General features: G+C 41.4%; 1 long non-coding RNA gene across 1 annotated transcript in view; it reads left to right on the top strand.

Annotated features, from left to right (window-relative positions):
• Nucleotides 1–24,904, top strand: part of LOC147359396 (uncharacterized) — a 414,201-nt gene that overhangs the window by 321,593 nt on the left and 67,704 nt on the right. Inside the window, exon 3 of the long non-coding RNA XR_015140767.1 lies at nt 17,300–17,426. This is a non-coding gene — a long non-coding RNA (uncharacterized LOC147359396). The remainder of the gene's footprint in view (nt 1–17,299; nt 17,427–24,904) is intronic.

The raw sequence follows: 24,904 nt of genomic DNA, 5'->3' as shown, positions 1-24,904 counted from the left end.
AGTTGCATGGGTGCCTTTGAGAAGTGGCCGTACCCAGCCTCCTGGATTTGTTTCCTGCTGGTTTATGTTGATTTCTTCTGTCTTGACTTCCTGGCCTGGTGCTTTGGTCTTTGTGAACTGGCAAGGCTGCTCTGCAAGCAAGGCTCACAGTGATATTTCCTGGGGCCTTTTCGACAAGGCCACAAAAGCCTATACAACTGCCAGTGAGCTGTTGAAATAAGAGGTTACTGGGTAAATAAAAGACTTCATCTCTTTGCATTTCGTTATGTCAGAACAATGTATAAATCTGTCATATTATATCACAACATTAAACTAGGAATGTTCAGTCTCTAACTGGGGATTAAGCTCATCCTCAAATCATCCTGAAGGGCTAGACCCAGAGAGCCTGCTTAGCAAATGCTCTCCAGACCCTGAGACCAGGGTAATCATTTCCTGGGCCATCAGAAATGCAAAACACCCTGGAGACATTCTATAACCTTCCTAAAAATTTAAGATCAAAGAAAGGTTCCCAAACAATAGAAGCCCTTCCTAACAATCTTCCCCTGCTTTTCTAAAGACCAGGTTATCTGATCAGACTTCCCTTAGAGTAGATAAGCGCCCATAAAATGAGGGATAAATAGAGTCCATTTAGCAAGTGGGAGGAGAAGAAGATGGTTTTATAGATGGATTCAAAGATAAAAGTCCCCCTTTTAAGGCACTGAGGGAGTGAATTATTAAACCAGTTAGAGATTTGGAGATGGACAGAAGGGAAATTCTGATTATTGGCTATGCCTTTGTCATATTTTAGTGGAAGGGTGAGTTTTATTAAAAGAAATATTATCCTGCAGAGAGAAAAAAAAGAGGAAACTACAGTAGGGAAAGGAAGACATCTTCCTTGACGTGGGTTCATTCTGGTGGATGATTAGATAAATTTTAATGTCTCTTCCAGATCTGGGATTCTACGATGCTACGAGGGAAGACTTTGTAAGTCCCTTTCTTAGGCTATGAGTGAGAACCATGTAGACAGACTTTGGTAAAGACCTCATGAAGAGAAGGTGGACGACCGGGGTTGGGCTCATGGTACAACAATCCTCTCCTCACAGGTGGTTTTGTGCTCATGTCTCCACGTCTTACTGACAGAGATGTTACTGCTCACCCGGTCTCTTCTATGGCTTTCTGCCATTGTTCCAACACCTGAGGAAAGAGCTGATGTGAGGTTAGCTGCCATATGTGGTCTCAGCAGTTCTGTGAGGAATGTGCTGGAGCTTCCTTTCACAACATATTACTAGCAATTCTCTCCCAACCATCTTCTCCAGCACCATCTTGCCCCCACATTTTTAATCTTTCTCTTGTCAATTAGCCATATCTCTCCCTCAGACACCAGCTACTTCTTCTGATTCCTCCTTTTCCTCCTTCTCGTCCTCCCTTCGCTGTCCCTCTCCCCTCCCCTCTCCCACCTCTTCCTCCCCTCCCCACTCTCCCATTCTCCATCCTGCTTTCCCCTCCTTCCTAAAGCCTGTCTCCAAGGTGATTATAAAGTAGAGAAAACATAGATAAGAATACTTTAGAGACTGTCATTGCAAACAACAGAGAAAGGATGTTTGCTACACCATTTGTGACATTAAGTGTTCTAATGAAAATTAAGAGAAAGTTGAGCTGGAATGGAGCATGAGACAGAGATTAAGAAGGCTTGATGAGGGTAAAGTCAAAAGCAAAAATAACAAAGGATTGAAAAACCACTCTCCAATCCATTTGCCTAGGACAGTGAAAGATGATGAAAAAAACAAAAACAAATAAGAATGGAAACTATATAACAGTGGAAAAGATTAGATTTTAAACAAAACCTTTATGAAAAAGACTAAGGGTGGGGGTAGAAATTTGAGCTATAATGATTGAAGAACAGGTGATGAAATTTGTTTAAGAAGAAAAGCTGTCATGAGGAGAGAGGTCAGATAGACAGTAATGTTCCACTTTCAGACATATTAGATGCTCAAAGGTGGAGAGATGAGAATATTGTCTTAGTGCTGAAGGACAGGGAAAGAGTAAATAGAAAAATAAAGGAGCTCTGATCGAATTGGCTTGTAGAGATAGATAAGTATCCTTTCAATGTCCCTAAATTCCAAGAAAATAGGGAACTTGAACTAATAATACTTTCAATATGCTACAATTAAAACAAAATGTACTCTTGCAGAAACTAACTCTGAAACATTTTAAGACTCCAAGTTCATTCAATTAAGGTAAGCCTTTGGCAAATAAGATTAGTTGAATAATATTGGTATAATAAAAAACAGCAATGTTTTTCTCTGATTCATCAATGTCAAGTACAATGTAAAAGCACATTTTTTATTCTATTTGAATGTACTTTCTCTAAACTTATACAGTTGTACTGATTGGTTATGAAAAATGTCAATTTGTCTACAATTATATTGAATTATTTGGGCAGATGCTTTATTTTAATAAGAATCATGTTTTGAAGTATGGCAGCTTGAAGATAATTTCCAAGATCTTCAGGGAATTTAATAATAAAATGATAACCAATTGAAAAATGGGAAAAATCTGAGTAGACATTTCTCCCAAGCAGATATACAGATGGCCAATAAGCACATGAAAAAGATGCTCAACATCATTAGTCGTTAAGGAATTGCAGATCAAAACCACTATGATATATCACTTCATGTGCCCCAAGATGGCCAGAATCAAAGACATAATAATGAATGTTGGTGAGAATGTAGAGAATTTGGAACCCTTAGCTACTGTGGGTCTGAATGTAAAGTATGCAGTTGCTGAGGAAACAGTGCTATAGTTCTTCAAAAATTCAATATAGAGTTACCCTGTGATCTAGAATTACACTCCTAGGTTCCACTCAAGAAAGATCAAAGCATATGTTCATGCCAAAACTTATACATAAATAGTCAAAGCAGCATTATTCATAAGAACCAAAAAGTGGAGACAACCTCTATGTCCACCAACTGATGAATGGACAAATACTAAATTTGGTATATCCATACAATGGGATATTATTTGGCCCTACAAGGCATGAAATGCTGATACTTGCTGTAGCATGGATGAACCTTGAAAACATTATGCTAAATGACAGGAGCCAGACACAAAAAGCCACATGGATATTTTATTTACATGAAATGTCCAAAACAGGTAGAGCAAAGAGACACAAGGTATAGCAGCAGTTGCTGAAACGGGAGGAAAGGGAGTTAAAGAGAATGACCACTAATGGGTATGAATCTTCCTTGGTGGGGGTGATGAAAATATTCTGGAATTGGATAATGGCGATGGTTGTACAATTTTGTAAACATACTAAAAACCACTGAATTGTATACATTAAAATGGCCAACTTTATGCTATGTGAATTATATCTCAATTTAAAAAAGAACTCTAGGGAATTTAAAACCTTAGAATAATTAAATAGAGCTAATTAATGGATCATTACTGGATATCTAAATTATTTCAAAGGAAGATAAACCCCTGAAACATTGATATCTAAGCATAATTTTATGTTTATATGTTTTCTTTTAATATGCTACCAATAGGCTATATCTTTCATTAATTTTTGCCATTTTCAGAGGGATATAAAATTGTAGCAAGTGTATCTTAGAAAGTTGCATTAGATGTATTTATGAGTTCTTGTTGATTAAAATGCTTATTTTTGACAGACAATTCTCAATTATCCACTTAGAAATTTTTTCTATGAAATAGATGTTAGTCACTTTGGTTCAGTTTAAAGTTACAATAATACTGGTGTTTGAGACCATTCTAGGAGTAACAATGACAGAGAAAATATAACTACAAATGAACTTCTATGTTTCAAGGAAAAGATGGTTTTCCTCTAAAATACTGTTGTTTTCTGTTTTGTTGTTGTTGTTCTTCAGACCAATTTACACTCTTGAAACTTACTGAGGGCTCGGAAGAGTTCATTTATGGATAGGTACTGATGAATAGCTACTGATAATGACTGTATTAGAAATTGAAACTGAGAACTTCTAAAAAGGCTTATTTATTGTTTGTTTGAGGTTAGTAATGATGAAAGCATTGTATGCTAATAACATCTTCTGAAATTATTTCTCATGGTCTTGTAGGATGTATCCTAAAGTGCCAGTATGTTCCAGAGAATAAAGAGCACAAGGAAAGGCAAAGCTTGGAATGTAAATTTTGTTTGCCTTGGTTTATAATACCTGAACCTGAAAAGCTATGGAATGTGTTAATGGCTTAGCAAAGTTTGCTCATGTTGATGGAACTGCTTCCTTGGCTCACTGTTTATTGCTTTCGCTTACAATGTGAAGGGTTAATCTTTCAGTGTCATCTACCTACATAGCAAAGATTGTCCTAAGAGTAACCTTCTGTGCTTTATGCTGACTTTGTCACATCCTGCATTATTTAAGGAAACAACAACAAGAGAAGAATCCTCACTTCTGAAAGACCTAACGTTTTTACCATTATGCTACCTTCAACGTTTATTGTTAATTTTCCTGTCACTTCAACTAAATAGGTAACCAGTATGGTTTCTTAGGCACCCACTTAATCAAGTGCTTTTATCTCCTCTGATAATATTTTTTATTTTGTCTTCCTCGAGTTAGACACTAAGTATAGAACAAAAAATAAATAAAGTAAAGCTATCAGGATATCTTTTGTATCTAAAACTATACTTATGATTTCCCAGAGAGCCCCTGCAAAACCACAAAGATGTATTCTTTCACTGTGTAAAGCACTAGAAATAATTAGATTTTTAAAAAAATCTATATTCCTCTTGACAGACTACATGAGAGATGTCAAATTGAAAGAGATGTGTATCCTCCTCTAGGTAAATATTTTATAAGTAAAATATTAATATAAATATTTCAGAAACTGTATCCTCTATGAGAGGTTCCTGGGAATTTGTCAATGTCCTTGTGGTCCATGACATGTTTCTATTTATCAAAGTCTTGGTGTGGTTTTGATTGAGGGTTTTAGGCGTCAATGGTCAAGTGTTGTTAGTCATAAATTTCAGTTATTATTTAAAGTGCTTATTTGCCACAAGCTTATCCTTCATTTGAATCTGACATCTTCTAGGCCAGTGGTTCTGGTGATGTCCATCAGAGACACGCATGCATGTCATTCAGTCTCTGAGTTGTGTCTGACTCTGCAACCCCATGGACTATAGCATGCCAGGCTTCCCTGTCCTTCACTATCTCCCAGAGTTTGCTCAAATTCATGACCATTGATTCAGTGTTGCCATCCAACCATCTCATCTTCTGTTGCCCCTTCTTTTGCCTTCAATCTTTCCCAGCAGCAGCAGGGTCTTTTCCAATGAGTTAGTTCTTCACATCAGGTGGCCAAAGTATTAGAGCTTCAGCTTCAGCATCAGTCCTTCCAATGAATAGTCAGGGTTGATTTCCTAGGTTTTATAAAAAATACAGACGTCTAGACTCTACTTACTAAATCTCTTTACTTGATAATCTTGGGATAGTTTTAGCATATGCTTTGCATATTGTTGATTTATTATGTGTCTTTTGTCTCAGGAATATTTTACATATTAAAATTATATCCTCTGTAAAAAGTATATTCATCTAGTTTTATAAATCAGATGTAATATTTCACTAACTTCTTTGAAAATGGGCTTAACTGTGGTCCTTAGCAGACATTTCACCAAAGTTTTTCAAAATGGCTTGATTATCTTATTTTTCATGCCATTATGTACAACTGGATTTGCTTGTCAGTTGCATCATCCTTGTTATGGACACTCATGAGACCTTTCACATTGGCCATGTATCAGTAATAAATTAACCACAGCTATTTGAATCTCTGTCATCTACAGACAGTTTTTGTATTATTTTGATGTTTTTCTGTTTAGGTAGGACAGTTTGAAAAGTCACCAGTGGTGGCAGAAAACAGCGGGTTTGATCATATTTCCTCCTTCACATCAGAACCTGGGCAGTCTTCTCCCAGCTTCAGCCCCAACACTTCATCTCTGGTTCTGTGCTGGTTCCTTTCCTTTTCCTGACCAAAGGTTTTCATGTTAACTGGCTTCTTATTCCTTTTCTCCCTTGTTTGGGGACTGTCCTCTTTTTCTCTTTCTTTTGTTTCTTATCTCTCCTGTTCCCAATGATTAGTTTATTATTTTATGGATCCTCTTCTCTCTGATCAGGGATCTGTCTCCTTCCCCTCCCCCCCCAGGTCTTTCCTATTTCCACCCCAATTCCTGTCAGCACCCCCCCACTAATCTTTGAATCCTCCTGTCAAATCAGGTCACTCCCATCAGACTCCATCCACCTTCCCTCCTGATTTTGTCCACCTTTTCTTCAGGATAAACTCCTAATTTACAGGGAACTCTACTCAAAGTTCTGTGGTGATCTAAATGGGAAAGAAATCCAAAAAAGAGGGAATATGTGTATATATGTAGCTGATTCACTTTGCTGTACAGCAGAAACTAACAGCATTGTAAATAAATACACTCCAATAAAAATTAAAAACAAAAAAAACCAACCCCCCTCAAAAAAAAAAAAAAAAAGCTCCTTATTGCATCATAAGCAAACTCTTTGTTCAGAATGCATTTCTAACACCACTTTACCTGCTTACTAGAGCAGAAAACACTCACATAATGTTACTGAAACTCTTTCTGAGTTGCTCTGTGGACAGGGGGTTCCCAAGCTGAAAATCAATCTGGTGCTTTCCTAAGTGCTTTAAGTGCTTTTCCGAATTAAAGGAAAGAATCAAATATCCAAGCAGAATTTTAACATAAAAGTTAACAGCTGGTGGATAAAGAATCTCTGAGAGCCTCTTGTTATCTGAGTTAGACGTTCTTTATTGAACTTCATTTATAACATGCAACTTGGCATTAAATTCACAGCTGTAAGATTTCTAGGAGGGAGAAAAAAAAAAAAAAAACAGTCTGGATATGGTTACATCGGCTCCAAAAGAAAGACAACTATCTGTGGTCTTACTCTTCAGGTAGTCGTAAGTAGTGGTGGGAATCGCTTTCGTATCGCTTGGGAGGCAGCACTACAAACAGTCGCTGGGACCAAGGGTCACTCTGTACTGGCTTCCTTCAGTCTGTGCCTTTGGGATCTGGCCCACCATTTGGAGGCTTAAGTCTCACTCTTGGAGATATTTTCTTTGCTTTTTCTCAGTTGCATCATTCTTGTTATGATGCAACTAACAAAAACAATTTCTAGCAGAAACAATATCTACTTAATTTTGGTATAAGGTCCCAAAATTTTGGTGCACCAAATGTAATTTGTAATGTAAATTTTTTCAAATATAATTGCCTTTGCCAGCACGATGCTTGAATAACAAGCACTCAGTTTACAGTTATGCTGTCCACATAATTTGCTAGTTGCACACTGATCTCCCCCGCCTCCCTCCCCTTAAACCCTCTCTCTTCCCACAAGCTTCCTCAACTTCATTTACTCTGAGAAAGCTTCTGATACACTGGGCATTTTTCTAAACTAGCGTGTCCCAAACTTTGCTTCACAAAGAATCAGCTGAAAACTGTTGGTTGCTCAGTCGTGTCTGACTCTTTGTGACCCCATGGACTGTAGCCTGCCAGGCTCCTCTGTCCGTGGCATTTCCCAGGCTAGAATACTGGAGTGGGTTGCCATTCCCTTCTCCAGGGGATCTTCCTTACCCAGGGATTGAACCCAGGTCTCTTGCACTGTAGACAGATTTTTAACCATCTGAGCCACCAGCAAAGCCCCTTAGATTCAGCTGGGAAACGTTAAAAATTCCTCCTCAGGATATCTGGGGGAGTGGGCCAAGTATCACTATGTTTAGTTTAGGTTTTCAGATGATTCCAAAAATGAGATGAAGCTTGGAAACCATAGTTCTAAGTGATTTATCTATAGCTACTCATCATCTTGGCTATTACTACTCAGAGCTATCAGACTATCCCAGATCACATGGATTGGGCAATCTGGGTCATCTCGAGTTATCGATGATGATTCATCATCCTTAATCTCCTCACTCTTCTCACTTATCCTCTAGAAAACTGCACTTGTACCCTGATTTTCTCTTACTCTTTTTTATAGCTTCCCTTCTCCTTTCTGTCTTGCTAATATGGTTATGCTCCAGAATTCAGGCCTTGATCATCTCTTATTTATCTAACACTTACTCTCTTGGTGATCTCATTCAGGCTTGTGGCTGAAAATACCCTCTATAGGCTGACAATTCTCATATTCTCACATTTGTATTTCTGTTCCAAATTTTTTCCTAAATTCCAGATTCCTAAGGCCAGCTCTCTATTCCATATCTCTGCTTGGATGTCTAATAGTCATGATGATTGACATATTCAAAACAGAATATATGATTATTTTCTAATTATCCCTCCAAACCTACTCCTTGTACAGAAGTTTCCATTTGAACAGATAGCTTCATTTTTTGAGTTGCTCAGATGAAAAAGAAATCACCCTTGACCCCTCTTTCTCTGAGCACATTGAATCTGTCAGATAATCCTGTTGGCTCTATTCTTCAGAGTACCTCCAGAATCCAAACACTTCTGACCGCTTCCGCTGATACCACCCTGGTCTGAGCTGCCATCATCTCTCAGCTACATCACTGTAAGCACCTCCTCACTCTTCTCCCCTCCCCTTGTCAATCAGACCTCCCTGCAGTCTCCTGTCAGTACAGCCCCCAGAGTCATCCTTAAAGACACAGTTCAACAGTGTCACTCCTCTGCGTGGATTGCCACTTGTTGTTCAGTCATGAAGTTGTGTCTGACTCTTTGTGATCCCATGGACTGCAGCATGCCTGGCTTCCCTGTCTTTCACCATCTTCTGGAGTTTGCTCAAACTCATGTCCATTGAGTCGGTGATGCTATCCAACGATCTCATCCTCTGTCACCCTCTTCTCCTCCTGCCCTTAATCTTTCCCAGTATGAGAGTCTTTTCCAATGAGTTGGTTCTTCACATCAGGTGGCCAAAGTACTGGAGCTTAAGCTTCAGCATCAGTCCTTCCAATGAATAGTCAGGGTTGATTTCCTTTAGGATTGACTGGTTTGATCTCCTTGCAGTCCAAGGGACTCACAAGAGTTTTCTCCAGCTCCACAATTCGAAAGCATCAGTTCTTTGGTGCTCAGCCTTCTTTATGGCCCAACTCTCACACCTGTACATAACTACTGGAAAAACCATAGCTTTCTCTGCTTTTTAATATGCTATCTAGATTTGTCATAGTGTTCCACTAAGGTGGAACCCAAGATTCTTAGGATGGCCTTCAAGGCCCATGTGATTTCGTTCCCAATTGTCTCTCTGACCTCATCTCTAACAACTCCCCACCTTGCTCATCATGCAACAGCATGGCTGGGCTGAATAACGACCCCCAAAGATGTCCATGTCCATCTCTGGAGCCAGTGAATGCTATTCAATGTAGCAAGAGACTTTGCAGATGGGATTAAGTTAAAGATCTCAAGATGAGGGGATCATCTTGGATTACCTGGGTACACCCAATGGGATCACAAGTTTCCTTATGGGAGGCAGACAGGAAGATGTGATTATGGAAGCAGGAGGTTGTAAGGTGACTTGGGAAAGTCACTAATCTGGCAAACATCAATATCATCATCTGTAACATGGCAAAAATACCCACCTCACTGGATCACTGTGAAGATAAAGTAAAAAAAACATTAAAAAGTCTTGTATACTTGCCATCTGAAACACTATGTAAAATTTTCTATTTAACATGTCATAAGTTTCATCATATTTATTTTGGACCCAATTTTCCACCAGTCTGTGGGAAAAAGGCAAAAATATTTTAAGTATGTATTCTTTATGTACTTTAATTATTTAGCAATTTGAGGAGTTAATCGTGCAGCTGTGATTTATGTCTTTTTGGGTGCTCATTCAGGTCACGGACAACATTACAGAAAAGAACTAGACCAGGTATGAAACTCCTTATACCCTAAGTGAATTCCTATCCATGTTTAACATTATTCAACCATTCAGGAATTCACCTACCTTGAGTATGCAAGTATACCCTTGGTTCATGAGGAGTTTTTTGAGCTTTTAAACTGCATTGCTAAAATCCTGGTATACAGTGTCTGTGACAACTTCTTAACTGATGGTTAGTTGGGTAATTTTTTTCCCTTAGTGAACTCACTTGAATTCTATGGGTCATCCTGATCTCCTCTTGGCAGTTTCTTGGGTTTATGTTTTGGAAGAGAGGGGCATTTCTTCCCCTCAAGCCTTAGGACTGCTGTCTATTTCTCTGTGATTTCTCACTAGTCATCTATTTGGGTCCTTGACTGCACCTTCACATTCCTTTTATAGCCCGAATATAATCTATCTTGGTCTGAAGGGGTGTTAACACTTACTGTGGCCAAGTACTCTTTTACTCCTCTCCGTCTCTTGGGGTTCGATTCCCTCTTGGCCATGTTTGTCCTGTCTGCACAGGTGGAAGACCATTCTCTGTAATAGACATGGTAGAAGTTATGAACATTGCCAGATAATTTTGTACTTGCAGTTTTTGTAAGGCATCAGTCTCAGTAGAGAACTAGGAGTTCTCTATTTTCCAATATGACTGTGCTGTGTGTGTGTGCTAAGTCCCTCCAGTCGTGTCTAACTCTTTGCGACCCTGTGGACTGTAATCCACCAGGCTCCTCTGTCCATGGGCTTCTCCAGGCAAGAATCCTGGAGTGGGTCAGTTGTCACTGACCAGTTGTCACTAACTCTTTGTGACCCTGTGGACTGTAGTCCACCAGGCTCCTCTGTCCGTGGGCTTCTCCAGGTAAGAATCCTGGAGTGGGTTGCTGTGCCCTCCTCCAGGGCATCCTCCCGATCCAGGCATGGAGCCCACACCTCTTCTGCCTCCTGCACTGGCAGGTGAGTTCTTTACCACTAGTGCCACCTGATCAGATTTAACTTCATGAGGCAAATTTTATATTTTTCCCTATAAATTATATTTTCACTCATTAGGTTTCATTTTCCTCACTTGGCTTTATTTTTCTTTTCATATAAAAAACTTCATTTAGCTTAACTTTTGGGTTCTTCGTATGTTGCATTATTTAGGATTTTAGTTACAGCCCTGAGGTTGAATTAGTTCCCATATTTTAATATATTCAGCTTCTTAATATGTGAAAATGTAAAATGTGTACCTGGCACAATTTCTCAGGGGAAAAACTCAGTGAAATGTGTTGATATTTCCCTTTTTTCAGCTCCCAAAATAGCTGCCTTGTGTTCCTTTACTCTGTGTGTGAGAAACACCTGCCCTCCCTCTGCAGTGGTCTCTCAGGACATCAGTTCTGTCTAGTGAACTAATTTCATTACCTGGACTGCTCGGTTTTTGTGTTTTTTTTTTTAACTAAACAAGGAAACTATGAAAATAAAGACAGAAAAAGGAAACTTTTCTTTAATTGGTTCACTCCAAAATTAATGTTCTGACAGTCATTTTGGCACATTTATGTTGTCTTACTGGTAAGTGGAAAGCAATGTCTCAGTTACCCATACCTTCCCTCTTTTTTGCTTTGTACAGAGATATTCAGTTATAAAAAGACTAATTGCATGGCTGTCCTCCACTCTATGGGAAGGAAACATCTAGAAATCCAACTCTTTAAAAAATGCTGATTTACACAATAAATGTGAAAACGTTACCCCTGGGATCCCCATTTCGGGCTGTCTTGTCTTTCTGATTGGGGCACATCAGTGGTGTCATTTTGATGGTGATGGTGATAGTAACACAGTGAGCACCTCACTCGGTGTCAGGGACTGCAAGAACGACAGGAATGTGGTTACACTCAGTCCTCATGGCAGACCGTGATGCAGGTGCTACTGCTATCATCATCTATAGAAAAGAGAAGCAGAGGTTGAGAGAGGTTAACAAAATTATCCAGTCCAGACAGATATTAACTGGCAGAATCGAAGTGCATTTGACTTGGAAGTCTGCTTCCATTCACAAGGCAATATGTTTTTCTGAAATTTGCCACCATTAGAGAGTTCCCCTCAAGTGACTCCTGCATTCATTCTGGGATGTGTCCCAGGATACTCATTAATAACACTCTGGAGTTAGCTCAAGGAATCTTTCATTTATCCACTTTTAGTCTTCTTCTTTTTTTTTCTTTTTTTACTGAGGCATTATTTAGCATTTTATTTATTTATTTATTTTAATTTAAATTTATTTATTTTAATTAGAGGCTAATTACTTTACAATATTGTATTGGTTTTGCCATACATCAACATGAATCCGCCATGGGTGTATATGTGTTCCCCATCCTGAACCCCGCTCCCATGTCCCTCCCCATACCATCCCTCTGGGTCATCCCAATGCACCAGCCCCAAGCATCCTGTATCCTGCATTGAACCTGGACTGGCAATTCGTTTCTTATATGATATTATACATGTTGTAATGCCATTGTCCCAAATCATCCCCCCACTCCCTCTCCCGCAGAGTCCAAAAGACTGTTCTATACGTCTGTGTCTCTTTTGCTGTCTTGCATACAGGATTATCATTACCATCTTTCTAAATTCCATATATATGTGTTAGTGTACTGTATTGGTGTTTTTCTTTCTGGCTTACTTCACTCTGTATAATCGACTCCAGTTTCATCCACCTCATTAGAACTGATTCAAATATATTCTTTTTAATGGCTGGGTAATACTCCATTGTGTATATGTACCACCGCTTTCTTATCCATTCATCTGCTGATGGACATCTAGTCTTCTGTCAGGCTTCCCCAGTTGCTTAGCAGTAAAGAATCTGCCTGCCAATGCAGGAGACGTGGATTCTATCCTTGGGTTGGGCAGATCCCCTGGAGAAGGAAATGGCAACCCACTCCAGTATTCTTGTCTGGTAAATCCCATGGACTTTGACAGATGAATGGATATGGAAGCTGTGGTACATATATACAATGGAATACTACTCAGTCATAAAATAGGAATGCATTTAAATCAGTTCTAATGAGATGAACTGCTGGGAGGGATTGGGGGCAGGAGGAGAAGGGGACAACAGAGGATGAGATGGCTGGATGGCATCACCGACTCAATGCACACGAGTTTGGGTGAACTCCGGGAGTTGGTGATGGACAGGGAGGCCTAGAGTGCTGCAATTCATGGGGTCACAAAAAGTTGGACACGACTGAGTGACTGAACTGAACTGAGCTGAATGAGGTGGACGAACCTAGAGCTTATTATACAGAGTGAAATAAGTCGGAAAGAGAAATATAAATATTGTATACTGATGCATCGGAGAAGGCGATGGCACCCCACTCCAGTACTGTTGCCTGAAAAATCCCAGGGATGGAGGAGCCTGGTTCACTGCAGTCCATGGGGTCGCTGAGGGTTGAACATGACTGAGTGACTTCATTTTCACTTTTCACTTTCCTGTATTGGAGAAGGCAATGGCAACCCACTTCAGTGTTCTTGCCTGGAGAATCCCAGGGATGGGGGAGCCTGGTGGGACACACACAGAGTCGGACACGACTGAAGTGACTTAGCAACAGCAGCATACTGATGCATATATATGGAATCTAGAAAGATGGTACTGATGAATTTATTTTCAGGGCAGCAGTGAAGAAACAGGCACAGAGGACAGACCAATGGACACGGGGAGGGAAGGAGGAGAGGGTGAGATGTATGGAGAAAGTAACATGGAAATTTACAATACCATATGTAAAATAGCCAATGGGAATTTGCTGTATGACTCGGAAATCAAACAGGGGCTCTGTGATAGACTGAAGGGTGGGATGGGAGGGAGATGGGAGGGAGGTCTGGGAAGGAGGAGACATAGGTATACCTATGGCTGACTCTTGTTGATGTATGGCAGAAAACCACAAAATTCTGTAAAGCAATTATCCTTCAATTAAAAATTTAAAAAACAAAAACAACAATCCCATGGACAGAGGAGCCTACAGGCTACAGTCCATGGAGTTGCAAAAGAGTAGGACACGACTGAACGACTAAATAACAAATCTTCTTTCAGTAATAATTATGCCATTGCTGAAGTCTACAGCATCCTCAGAATCTTCTGAAGGGCCCTCTCCACTGCGCCTCCTTCTGCTCCCCCAGGCACTTTATGAGAACTGTTTACCAAATGTGCCAAAGGCAGTAGACATCCATCCTGCCTGATGAAGCTGCTCTCCCCAGCTGGGTGGGCTGAGAGTTTGGGGCTCCATCACCACCCATGTGGACCAAGGGAATGGGTCCCATCATGGAAACAGCAGATGTACTAGAGTAACAGGAGATCTTCAGATGCCAAGACCTCGTGTCTCTTCTTTGTCCCTCTGTGCCTCCCAGCAAATGTCTCAGCAACACCACCTGTGCTCTTTTCTACTTGGAATTCCCCCTCCTCCCTCCAACTCTCCTTTACCTGACAAGGTCTTCTTCATTGTTTAAGACCCAATTCATGGGCCACCAGGTCTCAGAACTCTTCCCTGACTATTCCCTACAGCTTGTTAGTTGCCCTCCACTGTGCTTCCATAGTATCCTTTACTTGTGTCAAAAGCCCCCTGATATGCTGTATTATGAATATTGCATATGAATCTTTTAATCTCACTAGGCAATTGTGTGCAGGATACAGTTAAAGAGTAGGAATGATTATCCATCTTTGTGCCCCAGCCCTGCATCTGGCACGTAGTATCGGGTCAAAAAATGTTAAAAAATAAATCACTCTTAAGTTTATAGCTAGAATAAGTCAAAGGATGGATGGTTCAATAAATCTTCCTTATTAAGTTTCCCTTGACCTTTCCCAGATTCATGTCTAATCATCTCTTCCCTGGATCCCTGAAGCAGTCTCTCACCTCTTTTTATAGTGGTAAAATATACATAATATTAAATTTATTGTTTCATTTATCTTAAAGTATACAAAGCCTTTCCACTCTTAACCTGTGTCCCTGACTTCAGTAAATCCTCCTTAATACCACCCTTCACTTAGTTGCCCAAATGAACTATAAATAGAACTGTCATGATCCAGCAATTCCACTCCTGGGTATATATCAGAAGAAAATGAAAACACTAATTCAAAAAAATACATGCACCCTTATGTTCCTAGCAGCAACATTCACAAGAGCCAAGATATGGAAGCAACTTAAATGTCTATTAACAGATGAACGGATAAAGAAGATGTGATACATATATACAATGGGATATGACTCAGCCATAAAAAAGCATGAAATTCTCATTTGCAACAATGTGGATGGACCTAGAGAGTATTATGCTGTTATCTCTTAAATGTGGAATCTGAAAAAATTTAAAAATGATGTATATAATAAAACAGCAAAAGACCCACAGATATAGAGTAAAAACTAGTGCTAACCAATGGGGAGAAGGAAGCGGGGTGGGGCAAGATAACCACTATGTATAGAATAAACTACAAGGATATATTGTACAGAATGAAGGATACAGCCAAGATTTTATGGTGTTTTTAAATTTAAAAACTTTGAATATGTGGTACACCTGAAACTAATATAATACTGTAAATCAGCTATACTTTCAACAAAGGAAAAAGAAAGAAATGTCACATAAAATCCACGTTTGCATCTCCCTGGACCTAAACATGTGTGTCAGAGTCCACGTGGGTTTGCTGTGTGTATTTATAACTGCCTACGGGTCACCTCCACTGGCATGTCAAGTCACTACATCAAGGCCAATTCATCCCAGACGATCACAGTGTCTCTCAACAAGGTGACTTCTCATCCTAACTTTTTCAGTTTTCTCTTTCCCTGTGTTAGAATCCTGAATATCGTCCTTGCTTCTCCCATTCTCTTATAACACCTAAACTAGCTTCAAGCTGTGATTCTTCAGCCTTTGAAATTTCTTTTATAGTTTACCTTTAATCTCTGCTACTTCCTAGCTCTGTGACCTTAACCTCTCTGTACCTCAGGTTCCCCTTACATAAAATAGGATTTTTTTTTTAATCTTCTAAGCTGGGGTTGTTAAAATCTAAGTTACACATTTGAAACACTTGAGGACTTGTGGTGGCTCAGTAGTAAAGAATCTGACTGCCAATGTAGGAGACAGAGGTTTGATTTCTGATCCAGGAAGATTCCACGTGCCATGGAGCGACTAAGCCCAGGCACTACAACTACCGAGCCTGTGCTCCAGACCCTGGGAGCTGCAACTACCGAGCCCACGTGCCTAGAACTGGTGCCTGCAATAAGAGAGGCCACGACAATGCACTTGAGCACTGCAACTAGAGAAAAAGCCCACGCAGCAATGAAGACCCAGCATAGCCAAAGATAAATAAATAAAACCACAGTAAAAAAATTATAAACAAAACTGCTTGATATCTGACACATAGCAAGTGCTGAACAAATGATAGATATGATTGTTACTATTATTATTTTCTACATCAATATGGGATTATTATGATCGTCTCATAGCAGGTGTCCTCACCCATCCCCTGTCATTCTTGAACAAAATTTTCCAACCGTCTTTATAAAACCATGTGTATCATATTTTATGCCAAGAATATATAAGGGCTTCAAGCTACTTATTTTAAAAGCATAAATTTTCTGCCTCATTTTTCCCACAACTTGGCTTCACCTTCCTTATTATTCATTTATTCATCCATTCAACAAATATGTGACAGGTGCTGTGCTAAGCTTTAGGGATAGGATGACAGATAAAAAATAAGGCATTACTTCTGCCCTGAGGGAAATTATGGCCCTTATTATATATATACATTATATATATATTTTCACGATCCTGACTATATATATACACAGTGTGTGTGTGTGTGTGTGTGTGTGTGCGCGCGTGCGTGCGCTCAGTTGCTCAGTCAAGTCCAACTGTTTGCAACCCCATGGACAGTAGCCCGCCAGGCTCCTCTGTCTATGGGATTATCTAGGCAAGAATGCTGGAGCAGGTTGCCATTTCCCACACCAGCGGATCTTCCTGACCCAAGGATTAAACCCTCGTCTCTTGTGTCTCCTGCATTGGCAGGCAGATTCTTTACCATTGCACCACCTGGGAAACCCATATATTAATATATATGGTCCTTTCAGCTATAGGACAGCCTTGATGGAAGCATATAAGATGCCCGTGGGAGCCGATAGGAGAATATATAGCCAAATTTGAACTCAGTCATAAGGTGTATAAAGGAATTAGCCAAAGACAACAAGTAGAGGGGGTGGCAGAAAGGGGGTTTCAGGGAGTGGTTCAGAGAAGGACATACCAGCTAGTGGAACAACTCAGAGACTAGCAAGTAGTATGGACTGAAAATTTTTGTTCCCCTCTCCCAGATTCATATTTTGAAACCCTAACTCCCCCAGTGTGTTGCCATTTGGAGATGGAGCTTGTGTGTGGTAATGAGGGTTAGACTGGGACATGGGGATGAGGCCATGATCCTACAGGATTAGTGTCCTTATAAGACACACCAAGGAGCTGGTTCACTCACCAGCCTTTTCTCTCCACAGGCATGCACCAAGGAATGGCCATGTAAAGACACAGCAAGAAGGTGGCTGTCTGCAATCCAAAGAGAGAGTCCTTACTGGACATCAGTCCTGCTGGCACCTTGGTCTTGGACTTCCAGTCACCAGAACTGTAAGAATATACATTTCTATTATTTAGGCATCCAGTCTATAGCATTTTGTTAGGCTAACCTGACCTAAGAAGGACAGAGGGTAATTCAGATTCTGGGGAGGGGGACAGGGGATAAGAAGGGGCAAGGCTAGGCTGAGGGAAAGTGACAACTACAATATGCAAGGTCTTGTGTGCAAGGATGGGGCCTCTTCCTGGAGGTACTAGGTGAGTCACTGATTGGTTTTAGCACAAGAGTTAGTTACATGGTCATTTATATCAGGGGGGCCATTCTGTGGAGGACGGATTTGAAGAAGGCAGTAGTGGAGGCAGGAAGAGCCATACAGTGGCTGTAGCAGGAATAGAGGTAAAACCTGATGAAGTCCTGAGTTAAGGTGGAGACTTGAGGGGTATAGGGAAGTGGATGGATTTGAGGTTCAATCTGATGAGAGCTACAGCTCTGAGTGGGAGATGTGGAAAGATGCGTGGAGACACAAGGGAGCAGCCTTAGTCAGTCTCACTTTGAAGGGAGTCTGTGGTGGTTTAGCGATCAAGTCGTGTCCGATTCTTATGACTCCTTGATCTGTAGCCCACCAGGCTCCTCAGTCTGTGGGATTTTCCAGGAATGGGTTGACATTTCCTCCTCTAAGGGAAACTTCCTGACCCAGGGATCAAACCTATGTCTCCTGCATTGCAGGTGGATTCTTTACCACTGAGCCACCAGGGAAGACCCTTAAAGGGAATCTACCCCTCTTCAATATGCTTGTCTTTATGACTTTCACCTGTTAACACCTCCCTACTCTTGGAGCCTCCCCACCCTTACAAAATGTCTCAAGACTAATATGAAATCATTCCCCCACCCTCTTTCTCTCACTTATGTAGTCTAATCTCCCTCAGTTTAGCTGTGAATTATACATTATCTGTATGGTTATCAGATATATCAAGCCAGTTGTATTATAAGCTCGTTATGGCCAGGAGTCCAGAGCCTCATTGCATGTGCCAGGGCAGCTCTTCTCAACCCCTCTTTCTCTCTGTGACACTCATGAATGGTGATAGTCACAAATCCTGAATGCAGAACCTAGATGTCACTGTAACTCCACTCACTTCCATCCCACTAAAGGAAGCAAATCAGAATGATCACAAGTGCTTGGGGGATGACTTTAAACGGGATCTAATTTACTAAGGGGCTGCCCAGGTGGTGCAATGGTAAAGAATCTGCCTGCCAATGCAGGAGACACAAGAGTTCAATCCCTGGGTCAGGAAGATCTCCCGGAGGAAGGCATGGCTACCCACTCCAGTATTCTTGCCTGGAAAATTCCATGGACAGAGGAGCCTAGCAGACTATGGTCCATGGGGTCACCAAGAGTTGGACATAACTTAGTGACTAAACAGGAACAGCAATTTACTAAGAAAGTTATTGTTGTTCAGTTGCTAAGTCGTGTCTGACTGTTCGTGATCCCACAGACTACAGCACACTAGGCCACCTTGTCCTTCACTATCTCTAGGAGTTTGCTGAAAGTTATGTTCATTTGCTCAAACTCATTGAGTTGGTGATGCTATCTAACCATCTCATCTTCTGTCAACTTCTCCTCCTGCCCTCACTCTTTCCCAGCATCAGGGTCTATTCCAATGAGTTGTCTCTTCGCATCAGGTGGCCAAAGTATTGGAGTTTCAACTTCAGCGTCAGTCTTGCCAATGAATATTCAGGGTTGATTTCCTTCAGGATGGACTGGTTGGATCTCCTTGCAGTCCAAGGGACTCTCAAGAATCTTCTCCAGCGCCACAATTCAAAAGCATCAGTTCTTCGGCACTCAGCCTTGTTTGTGGTCCAACTCTCACATCTCTACATGAATACTTGAAAAACCATAGCTTTGACTAGATAGACCTTTGTCAGCAAAGGAAAGTAAATCATTCATTATCATCAGTATGTCAGTAGTGGTATCACTGATTGTAACAATTTACATTGTAACTTGTGTGTTGTGATGTCAGTATCAAAAACTGGACCAAGAGAGTAATTCCTTGAACACAAGGACTGTGTTTCATGCCTCTTTGTATGGCCAACGCAATACATACCTGCTGTGGAGGTAAACACTTATGGAATAGAGGGTACGAGCCCAGGGCTAACAATTGGGGTGAGATGCTATCAGGGAACCAGAATAAAACCTGCTCTGGTGTCTTCAAAAGTTTCAGGGAAAAAGTTTTCTGAATTTTTAAACAGCATTTCTAGTGTAATTTCTGGGAGTCTCATATTGTAGCTAGCAGAATGTATTTCCTGTGAATTAATTTCAGATAGAGAATTTTCCTCGCTGTAAGACAGTGGTGAGAATAGTATTAAGGTTGTCTCATGCCTATGAAGGATAATAATAGGTTTTCTCATATTTTAGAGGAGAGAAAGAAAAAATTGTTTTCTCCTGTTCCTCTGCCCCACCCCTCAAAGTCTGAAATGGTGAGCACAGGAAAAGGAGTTAGAGGTCCTCTCTCAGATTAGCAGGGTTTATACATCAGTGATGAATTTCCACAGAGTTGTTATGTGCTTGGCAGTTTGGTGGTGCCAGTGGTAAAGAACCCACCTGCCAATGCAAGAGACACAAGAGACTCGAGTTCGATCCCTGGGCTGGAAAGATATCCTGGAGGAGGGCACAGCAACCCACGCTAATATTCTTGCCTGGAAAATCCCATGGACAGAGGAGCCTGGGGGGCTACAGTCCATGGAGTCGCAAAAAGTTGGACACGACTGAGTTTTATTGGGAGTTTTATAGGAAAAAGGACTCCTAGGCCATTTTGCCTCTACTTTTCACGTGATTGTAGCTTTTAATCCATCCCTGATTAAGGAGGCAGTCTGAAAGGATGACTGAGGAAAAACTAATACCAGCCCTGTGGAGCGAGGGCAGACAGATGATTCCGAAAGTCCTGATTAGGAACTCTGTAAAACAAAACAAGTATGGGTTGTTGGCTACCAGGAATGCAGGTCACAAAGATCAAACAAACCCTCACAGGAGCTACTACTGACGCTTACCAAGCTCCTGCTTGAATAGCCCTGAGGGTGGGGAGCTCAGTGTTTGAGGAGCTAGCAACAGGGGGTTAAAAACCCTGGTGCTTAAACATCCACAACTGTTTTCAGGGCAAAAATATCCTAGGAAGACCAAGGATATTTTTAAGTGCTATTATTTTAAGAATGAATTATATTTTAAGAAATTATAATAGAAAGACTTGTAGGATACACTGAGAGTGGAGACAAGCTTGATGCTTCCAAACTTAAGAAAGGCTGGGAGAGGATGGACCCACTCATCAGTAATTAACAAGAGCTGAAGTTAGATGTGATGAAGGTTCCACAGAACACCCAGGTGCTCGTGGTTTTCAGTGCCAACTTCGTTAACACACAGCACCTTCACATGCATTCTTTCACTTACTTCACTCACAACTATATTTAGAGCCATGGCTGTTATTTACATATTTTACATGAGGAAATTGAAGCCCAGAGAGTTAGGTGGTTTGCCCAGAGTTGCTTGGGAGATGAGATTGAATTGCAAAATAGCTCTCTGAACTCCAGTCACTCCATAGAGCAGGGAGTGGATCTCTGGGTAGAATGGGCTTCCCAGGTGGCTCAGTGGGTAAAGAATCTGCCTGAAATGCAGGACACAAGAGACTGAGGCTCGATCCCTGGGTCAGGAAGATCCCCTGGAGGAGGGCACTGGCCATCCACTCTTGTATTCTTGCCAGGAGAATCCCATGGACAGACAAACCTGGCGGGTGGCAGTCCATAGGGTTGCAAAGAGTCAGACATGACTGAGCACTCACACAAGTTGTTTAGAAAATACTAGGTGAGCTGCATTTAGGGGATTCCATCCAGTCTGTTTCACTTATTGCACAGCTTCTTTCTAGTTCCCTTCTGTACATCATTACTAGGGAGTGATAATGAAGAACTTCTCTAGGAGTTGGAGATGGAAGAAATGATGGGCTTTGTCAGCCATGTGTTGTTGGGAGCCATGTGCTGGCATGACCAAGAAATGCTTTGTGATTATGCAGTAGAAGAGTGGGAGGGAGACTCAGGAGGGAGGGGATGTATGTATCCTTCTAGCTGATACACGCTGTTGTATAGAAGAAACCAACACAACATGGTAAAGCAATTATCCCCCAATTAAAAATAAAACTTTAAAAAAATTCAACAGAAGAGTTGGAGATTTGTCAAACTCCAACCAAGGCAATCTAAAAATAATACAGTAAGGCAGAATGTGAATTTAATTTGGTAAGGGGAAACCTAATTGATTTCATTATCCCTGATTCAGAGAAAGGCTGTATGAATGAGTCAGGTTGCAGGGGATCTTAACCTCAGTGGGTTGGACCGTGTTTCATGATAATTGGCTTCATTTGTAATCCTATGTATTATAGTATGCATTGAAAATATTATCCTGAGAAGGGATTCCTGGGCTTTGTCAAACTGCCAAAGGAACAGGCCAACAAAGTTAATGTTTCCAGGCTTCATAACATAAAAAAGGGACAAGAGAGGCCAGAACTGGATGATGGTGCCATCCAACCCTGCTTAGAAAAGAGGTGTGCTGCCAGGCCAGTGTGAGGACCATACACCTGGCAGAAATCTGCCCATTTTAGAGATGGAACCAGCAAGATAACACGGCTTGCTGCCTTGAAACTTTACCCCTCCTTCCTTTGATCAACTAAAGAACCCTCTGGAATCACTCTGAGCACCTCTCGGGTGGTTGCTTGAGCAGATGTGAATGCCCCGCCACCTGGTGGTTACATTGTTCATGTCCATTATTAACTTGGCATTCTACTTCCTCTACATCCTTTGGCCTGAGTCTGCAGAACTGAGGATGAAATCCTGTGCTGCTGGGGAATTCAGCTCTCATTGCAATTTTTGTAAGGGGCTGGTCAGCCAGCCAGCTTTCTCCGAAAGGAGAATTGCTTCCATTTCAAACCACAGCACTGTTTTTACTAAGAAACTGGAGGAAGTTATTTTTCACTTGCTTTTCATAATGAGGTAGATGCTAACAATTATAATCAAAAGAGATTACTCATTCTTTTTTTTTTTTTTTTTACTGATTTACAGGTGGGGAAATCATGCCACCCAAATCTAAGGCAATCTATGGTTCCATGGCTGCATCTTCCTAAATACCTGACCGTGTACCTTGACAACCCAGACATAAGAAGCGCTGACCAGCTTCACACAGTCTGAGGTGTATGCAAGGTCCTGCCTAGGCACTGAGAGCGATAAGACACATTTCTGGTGCTCAAGGAGGCCATGATATAGTTGTGTTTGTATAAATATTATAGTGTTATGCCCAATAGGAATGAAAATCTCTAACACTTCATGTTTCTTCCAAGATTTTTGCCACAGTTTCCCCAGATTGGGACCAGTTTCATCCTAGCAGTTTCTGGCACTGGTCAGTATGTGTTGGTTTGGCAGAGCTGAAATGCAATGCTGCTTAGGTGTTAGAAGTTAAGTTCTCCCAAGCCCCATACTCATCCTTTGTTGTTCTATATGTGCAAAAAGAATATTCCTGGTGGGGATAAACTGTCATTTGTACAAATGTGGTTTCAACACAAAATCTCCTGTCTTTGGTTGTGTTTTTTTTTTTTTTTTTTAAGTTGCAAGACACAGAGATGTGCTCAGAGACATCATGTGCTCAGAGATTTCACAGAGCCATCTTTAGTGGTAGGAATTTCTATAAGGATACATCAGGAAATGATGCACACAACCTCATGAACATGATAATCCCTCAGTGATGTCCGAGTCTTTGCGACCCCATTGACTGTAGCTCCTCTGTCCATGGAATTCTCCAGGCAGGAACAGTCAAGTGGGCTGCCATTCCCTTCTCCAGCCACAACCTCACAGTCAGGCATTAAGGAAGTGAGATGCCATTCCTGGCTGTTCAGGCTGCTGCAGGAGCCATATCAGAGTCAGGCATCTGTCGCTCCCCGCCCTCCATTCTAATCTCAATACAACACTACTGTAGAGCCTCAGTGTCTATTGCTGTGCCCAGTGCCAATCTACAGCCTCTCTGCCACACCCCAGCGCCTTCTTCCCTGTTGCCCTGCGCTCTATGTCAGAGTGGCTTGTGTCTGCTCCTGGAGGCTCTTGCCCCCTGGCTTCAGTTTCCACTGAGACTTCTCCAGAGAGAATAAGTACTTGAATTGAGTTGACACTCCTTAGTGATGAGCAGTGTGAGGTTCTCGGGCTAAACCACTCTGTGGGCTTTTGATCACAGTCACTGACTCAGACCCCAGCTGCTGATCTCATTTGCTCATGGCCAAGATGATGGGGGTCACATAATATCAGGTAAGAAACATGTGGGTCAGAGAGGACTACCAGCTGCTTGGAGGCAGACGGGAGTGGATGAGGAAGGCATTTATCATTTTGAGGCTGTTCATGACAGTCACCAAAGCATCAGTGTTGCCTCAGACCAGAGCCTGACCATATATGAGTCTGTTTCAGAGATAAACATACAGCGAAATACATGCACATTTAGGTGTTATTATTGAGAAGCCGTGTCCTTAATTATAGACTGCATGCTGATCATTTACTGCACCATATGTTCCAAAGCCAGAACTAAAGCTGTCGGTTTCCACTTTCACTCACGTGTGGCTCACACTGAATGTTTCCCAGAGGACCCGTTGCCCAGCGTGTAGGCGGTGAGGGCTCCCGCAAAATCTTTGGATCATATAAAGGGTTTCATTGGCTTCTGTAATTACCTATTTTGGGCTTGATGGAGGAACTGAGAAGCAGGAAAAAAAGATGTTTTGGCTATAAAGTCCATATGTGATGATTTGCTTGTTCCAGCAAAAGTGATGATAATAATAAAAATAATATTTCGGTCTTGACATTTCCCATTTGGAATGTATGGAATCCTTTAGCCTAAATGCTTCCTGTTGAAAACTTTTCCACCACCTTTTAGGGATGTCTCTTTGGGGCACAAATCCTGCAGGAATTGCTGGCCATCCTGAAAGGTGATCAGACTCCTCCCAACTTTAGCGTTCAAGATTCGACTTTAGGGACACACTGGACCTAATCTCACTGCCTGGGGTTATATAAGTGACAGAAAAGGTGTTGTTTAGTTATTAAGTTGTGTCTTTGTTTTGGGTTGTGACCAACTTCTTATAGCTCAGGGCAGGATACTATATGCTGCATGTGACTGGTGGGAGATGGGGTGAGGTTGCTTAGATTTGAGTTTTGAAGCCTCCTAGCCTTATATACTGGAGAAGGCAATGGCACCCCACTCCAGTACTCTTGCCTGGAAAATCCCATGGACGGAGGAGCCTGATAGGCTGTAGTCCATGGGGTCGCTAAGAGTCGGACACGACTGAAGCGACTTAGTAGCAGCCGCAGCAGCAGCCTTACATACATATGTTACTGGTGAGTGTGATGGTTATTCTGTCTCCCAAGGCCTGGGCTGTCCCTGGTTCTAGGAAAGCCTCTCTCTTGTTACACCTCAGGCCTGTGGGTGGTGATGGTTTCTAGCTGCTGCTAGTCTTTGAGCACGCTTCAG

The sequence above is a fragment of the Bos grunniens genome, chromosome 14 (genome assembly GCF_055505025.1).
Source record: "Bos grunniens cultivar Pamir isolate PY7600 chromosome 14, Bosgru_T2T1.0, whole genome shotgun sequence".
In the NCBI taxonomy this organism is placed as follows: domain Eukaryota; kingdom Metazoa; phylum Chordata; class Mammalia; order Artiodactyla; family Bovidae; genus Bos; species Bos grunniens.
Note: the sequence above shows the minus strand (reverse complement) of the source record. Positions and strands in the feature narration are given on the sequence as shown.